Source organism: Euprymna scolopes, chromosome 19 (assembly GCF_053919585.1).
Source record: "Euprymna scolopes isolate OS-2025 chromosome 19, ASM5391958v1, whole genome shotgun sequence".
Taxonomy (NCBI): Eukaryota; Metazoa; Mollusca; class Cephalopoda; order Sepiida; family Sepiolidae; genus Euprymna; species Euprymna scolopes.
Window position 1 is genome coordinate 64,322,983 of NC_136500.1, and position 7,466 is coordinate 64,330,448.

Genomic DNA, 7,466 nt, shown 5'->3' on the forward strand with positions numbered 1-7,466 from the left:
CATAAGAGTAGTGGTTGATGGGCAGAATCAGAGACCCTCAATATTAATGCTGGAGTTCCTCAGGGGTCCATCCTGGATCCAGCTCTCTTCCTGATCTACATCAATGATCTCCCAAAACACATACTTAAATCATTCGTTGACATCTATGCTGATGACACAGCCATCTATGGCAACACATCAAAGGCCGTAAATGACAAAGTTCTCTCTGATTCTCTCTCCTCTGATCTTGAGCGCGTGGTACAGAGGGAGGAGGTGGCTGTTTACTTTTAATGCATCTAAACCCAAGCTCCTATCTTTACATCATCAATGCTCTGATCCCCATCTGGCATCAATTGAAATGGGTGGCTCTCGTCTAGGGGAAGCTCCATGTTTTGATAAACTTCTGGGATTGACCTTTACCCCTGACCTGAAATGGAACACATACATCAAGTCAGTTGGCAAAGTCACTGGAATAATGATAGGATCCTTCTACTGCTCCTAAAGATATCTCACCCTTGATGCAATTCTTATTTTTGTAAAAGCCAAGTACGTCCAAGTATGGAGTTGCCACATCTGGATAGGAGCAGCTAAAAACAGCCTATCCTGCCTTGACAGAGTACAAAATAGGCTTCGTTGCCTAGTGGATGATGCCCTTTTCTCTTCCCTGCAACCTTTCTTCTACAGGAGATACGTTGAGAGTCTGTCTTTGTTTTATCGTTACTACCATGGCAGGTGCTCGTCTGAACTCCAATCTCTGGTCCCCCCCCTCGCCAATCTTTCACGATAAACACCTGCCTAGCTGAAACCACTGTCAAAAATTTGCCCCACTCCTTATCTGTGGCAAAATCAAAACGTAGATTCTATGAACAAAGCTTCTTTCTTAGAAGTGCATGCCTGTGAAACTCTGTTCCGGTTGCCTGTTTCCCACCTGACTAAATTCTGGATGTCTTCAAGTCCAATATAAACAAATTCCTGATGAACCTCCCCCTTTAAGTAAAACACTTTATCAAATCTCTAATACTAACGTACTGTATACGTAATAACCTTATTCCCGAGTGGCTTCCGGGCCTTGATAAGTTGTTACTACCTTGTAAAAAAAGAAATCACACACACACACACACACACACACATATATATATATATATATATATATATATATATATATATATATATATATATATATATAGGTATGTGTGTGTGTGTTATTTGAAAAGAAAAACCGAGAATTAATAAAATAGTAATCAACGTTTCGTCACTATTTCAGGGGACATCATCAGGATTTCGTAGGAAAAATGTAAGCATAGAATAATCCAATCTTTCTGCATGCACATTTATAGTTTCTGCCTAGAATGAGAAGGACTTTAGGATTTTTTTTTCTTTTTCACTCGCATGTGGTTTGTCATCGTTTTTTTTTTTTTTTTTGTACATTTTTCTTACGGAATCCTGAGGATGCCCCTGAAATAGGGACGAAACGTTGATTACTATTTTATTAATTCTCGGTTTTTCTTCTCAAATAACATAACGTCAACCATTGCTTATATTTTCATTTTATTTTTACTCCTATATATATATATATATATATATATATATATATATATACACACACATGTATGTATATATATATATATATTATTATTATTATTATTATTATTATTATTATTATTATTATTATTATTATACAATAGGTATGCCATACTTTTGAAGCCAAGTTACAACGCGAGGATTTTATAAAATAAATAAACAGTTATTTGTTTAGGATTATTTATAATTTTTACGAAATACGCCCTCTTGTGAATATTTTTCTGGTCATGTTGTTATTATCAGAAAAGATGTTGCAGAAAAAATCTATGTTCTTTTACAACGGTAATACATACACACATACATACACACACGCACACATATTCATTCTCACTAATAATTACTTAACTTAGCAAAAGTAGTATACGCCTTCGGACGTACATTTCGCGAGTAAATCAGATAAAAAAACGAATACGAAAATAAAAATTGATAGTTTCGTTACGATGTCTACAGGAGAAAGGGCGCATATGTTAACGACACGAAGCCGAACATTGGCCTGAATGTTAATCACAGCTACGTGATAACAATAGCGTCAAAATACACGTAAGCATCCGAATAATAGGAAAAAAACATTTGATCTCTCTCTCTCTCTCTATATATATATATATATATATATATATATATATATATACATACATAATACATACATGCATATATACATATTTATTTATTTTTTTTATACGAAAAAAACATATATGAGAATAGATAAAAACAATTCGAACAATTTTTGGCTGATTATTTGCTCTAATCACTTTCGTTCCTCGCCAATTATGGAACGCTGCCAAGATTGTAGATGTTTACCGCCAGGTGTAAATCATATTTATCGGAATGACACCTTACCTATGCACTCCCAGCAAGCTCATCGGAATGAAATGCATGGTTTAATGAAAACAAGCGTAACATTCGATTCGCGGTGACGACGGAAGTATGATGCTGTCTTTAAATTTGACGAAACTGAAATCACGTTATGCTAGCCGGGTGGTCCGACGTTGTCCGGGATTGAATAAAGAATAACAAATGTTCCACCCTCTCTTACTTTATTGTCATCGAAATCGGTAAAATCGCCCATTTTTCAATCAAATCGATTGATTGTCTGTTCTAGTTGATCAAACTCCGCTCCCCGCACCTGAAAGAAAGCTTCCTGCGTCTCCCTGCATTGACTTAGTCCATAATACATTGCGCCGTAGAAGAACCTGTTGTTGATTTTATAAAATATTCTGTGAATAATGGTGTGACTTCAAGTTAGCGAGTCCCTTTGGAAGATGTCTCTTTGTATTCTTATTCCAGTCAGATGTTGTCCTCCAGCTGCCAATTCCAGTCTCCATATGTCCATTGCTTTCTTAATAATTTTGTCGGATATTTTGTATATTTTTAGGCATTCAGTTATCCATGCTGTGGGATTCTGTCATAAGCCTTCTTGTAATCGATCCATGCCATGGTTATGTTCTTTTTCCTGCTTTTTGCATCTTTCAAGATATTTTGGTCTATGCATAGGAATTCCTGTGTACCTCTTTTTCCTTTCCGGCATCCTTTTTGTTCTTCGGCCAGTAAGATGCTAAGGGAATAGTAGATCTGTTTACTCAGTTGTGCAGTTGAAATTTTCCTCATAGTCGGTAAGCAGGTTATCGGTCTGTAATTGCTTGATGTCGTCTCCTTTACAGCATCTTTTTGTATTAACGTAGTTCTTTCTTTGGTCATTCATCTTGATATTTCTGTTTTGCGAATATATCTCAGACTTTGCATCAGTCTACCATGCGGTGTTGTGGATTTTTGGAACCTATATGCATGCATGTCATCGTGGTATCGTGTTTTCCAGTTTGACATTTTCTTTGAGGACATTTTGAGTGTTTCTTCATTAATTTCCGTTTTTCCTTCTTTAATTTGTGAAGTTCATTCTTTTTGTCTTTTAATCATTTGGCATCTCTGTTGTGATCTTGAGGCTGCCCAAAATAGTTGGTTTCGGTTGGGTTCGGTTGTTCCGTTTTTATTTTTCCTTCGTTCTCCTTTTGATAGAATTGTTTTTTTTATTTATTGGTTTCAAAGTTCCTATTTTGTTTGTATTGTCCCGATTTATATCTGTATAGTCTATTTGCTGTTATTTTTTTAGTTCTTCTTCTTCTTCTTCTTCTTCTTCTTCTTATTATTATTATTATTATTATTATTATTATTATTATTATTATTATTATTATTATTATTATTGGTTCACAAGGAGCTTTCACACAGATCATCAACGATCTCTCTTTGAAAACAGCCGTGGTATTCCCTGGAAGCTGAGTGACAACAAGTCTCCCCAGACGTCCAGCACCCTCCTTTTCATTATTGCAACAGCTGCTTGTCATTGATTTCTCATTGGCAGCTGCGTTTGGTCTTCACTAGAATTTGAGTGGCAATAAGCCTCCCCAAGGTTCCAGTTCTCTTCCCACTTTTCCAGCGGAGGTCTAGTCAGTGCTTTCTCCTCAGTCTTTCCTTCCTCCTTGACTCTACTTGGCTGTTTGGTCTCACTCTTTGGGGGGGCAGTGATGTGGTAATAGGGGGATAGGGTAGGGTTATAGAACTTATAGATATGCGGCTTCAATGTTCCTGGCTCCATGCAGTGCTTCACGTTTTGCCTCTACAACAGTCCGTCTGGCCGTGCCTGTTGCTCATACGTGTTAGTTTCCACACTGAAGGGGTTTCCTTAATATTTCAGCTGTTTTCATGATTGTTGTTCGTTGTATTTTTCCGGTCATTCCTTTGATTCCAATTTCTCCCATGCTTTTTTCAAAGTTTTTCGGAATTGTTCATAGTGCTCCTACTATTAAAGGTTTTATTTTGATTTTCTTCATCTTCCATATCCCTTTCAGCTCTCTGGCTAGCTCTGTATTTGCTCCGTTTCTCTTTTTCTTTGATATCCACCTTGTGGTCGGCTACGATTTGACCGGACTTTTCTTTTTTGTTAATTAATCTCCTTATATCGGAGTAAATACTCAAAATCGTGTCAACTAATTTACATACTATTTGTAGCATATATGGACAGACCTATGTAAACTAAATGACGCTTTTATGGAAAACTCACTCTTGGTTTAAATTATTAGAGAAACATTAAGAGATATTAGAATGTGATTGCACCAGCACAGTTAGAATTGTTATATGCACATAGAAAGAGATTGGCAACGTATTCAGTTTATTATAAATTCAATAAAGACGTGTACGAGATAATTTTTTTAAATATATCAACATTCCAGAACTAAGGTATATTTTTGCATGAAATTTGTTATTGAAGGAAGGAAATAAATGTTGATGAATTTACAATTTTTCAATCTGAGCATCTAAAGGTGTTACATAGGATGTGTGTATATCATGAAGCCATATCAACACTTTGTAAATCAGTACGACACACGTTATCTACACTTTACGAACGTATTCCATAGCCATATCGACAATTTATGGCATTACAAACGACGATATGTTCTAAAATCACATATATCGTGTGTATTCATCATGTTTTCAGTCTAGTCCATGCATTAACGTTATATTACTATGTGGGCGGATAGTGTATATATATATATATATATATATATATATATATATATATATATATATACAGAGTGACCCCCAAAAAATGGGCCCCAACTCTAATTAGGCCCCGTTTCTTAGTGTTTTGTCCGAATGCAATCAAACTTTGGTCATAACTAGTTTATTATATTCAAACATCACATCAAAACACTCGGGTTTTTGGTCTTTTGTTCTACAGCATATGTTCTAGATGGCCTCCATTTAGCTTGTTTTTTGGGGGGTCACCTGCATATATATATATATATATATATATATATATATATATATATATATATATATATATATATATATATATAATGTGTGTGCGCCTTGTATATATATATATATATATATATATATATATATATATATATATACAGACAAAACACATGTATATATATATATAATGTCAGCCCCTTTAAGAAACTTGTTTCTTATCGTTGAGCGCTTTCAGTTGTAATAAAGTCGGTCAACTTAGCTCATACGCGCAGATCGTCATATAATGATTAGACCACTCTCCTACTGACGTTAAAAAGCATTTAATAAGAATAAATGTTAAATTTCAACTGTATCTGTCGTGGTTAACCATAGCCGAATGGTTAAGGTATTGTTAATGAAGCCAGACATGACTTCTGTTGCCGGGGTTTGAATCTCTCAACTAGCGTTAATCGTGACACGCTGCATTGATGACTCCTAAAAGGATGAAACACTAGTCTGTAGGTATTTAATAATTATTATAGTAAATAATAATAATAATAATAATAATAATAATAATAATAATATATGTATACATACAAGACACGTATAAATATACGGATTTTATACACACACACACACACATATATATATATATATATCTATATATATAAAAATGTAAAGTTGGTTCGTTCTAAAGAAATAAAACCATGTTTATACGTTACCAATTTATTTGAAATTTTCAGACAACCCATTTTTAGAGTCGAGGTATGTTTTTATGTTATTAAAATAAATTTACCTAATTAAAATTAAAATATTAAATAAAATAAATATATTTATTTATCGTTTCTGCGAATCTGTTCTGTTGATAAAACTGAACTTCCGGTTCGATTCATTTCACAGCCACGAATTGACGAAAGGTTTAATTTTCTGTTAACTCGATAAGTAAAAAAAAAAACAAAAAAAAACATATTTCATTTGTTTATCTTCCAAATTTTTTAATTTACACATCTTTTCTTTATTATATAAGGCCAAAAAAAAAAGAAGTTTGTTGCTTGCTTTTGAGTTTTTTTTTCTATATAAGATTACTCATGCAGAGAGTGATCCGTGCTGAAATAATGTTATTATTTAAAAAGTCATTCTTAACATGGGGAGGTAAGGATGTTTTGTACCTATTCTGTACTTTAACCTTACAATTGAATAAATAAAAAAAACATATCGTAAAACGTTATTTAAACGTGGAAATATGATTTAAAAAATAGCGCGGCTCTCTGCATTAGCACCATTTTTATTTATTGTTGTTGTTTCACGAATTTTCGGCCAACTATTCCCCTGGCCTTCATGAAAAGAAGTCCTTTTATAAATGTTCAGTAAATTTTTCCTTTTATTATTCTTAAAGAGTAAAACTTTTCTTATTCATGAAAGGAGTTAAGCCTACGTAAATAAATAAATGTTTGTACACGTGACAAATTATCAATAAATGGTTTAGTTACTTTTTTTAAAAAATGTTTGTAAAAGTGCGAAAGGCGACGTTACGTTGTTGTACAAACATTACTCCCATGCTTAATTTCTATACTTATAGGTTTTTGGAATTTTTTTTTCACTGGATTATTATTGATTGGACACTAATTAAACAGATTATTAAAAAAAAATGTAAAAAAGAAATCATTATTTCGACATTTGAAAGTGGTGCTCACTTTTTAGTTACAACGTTCTGATAAATCAGTCACCCATGTTGTAAGCAATAAAAACGCGGTATATCAAAACCATAGAAAGTAAAAATAATGAGTCTCTACCGCATTTGTAAGTCAGAAATATATTTGTTTCTCAAAGAAAAAAAAATAGAGAGAACAAGACTTTTTTTATTGTTGTCATGAAAATAAAGTTTCGAGATTTTTAATTATTTTTTTTTTTTACTTATTTAGTCAGTTTGTGGTTTGTTTTTTTTAAAATTATTTTTGTGAAAGGTGAGTTTTTTTTCAAAACTTTTGTTTTGTTTCTTTTTAATTTTTTTAAAGTATTATAAATTTCACTAACATGCTGGAGAAATGTTTAATAATTTGGTATTTTTTTAGATTAGGTCCACCTCCACAATTTTCCTTTCAATGACGACATTTATATGTTTCCGAGTATGCTGAACACGCAAATTCCATTGAAATTTTGCGGAAATAAATAGTTGT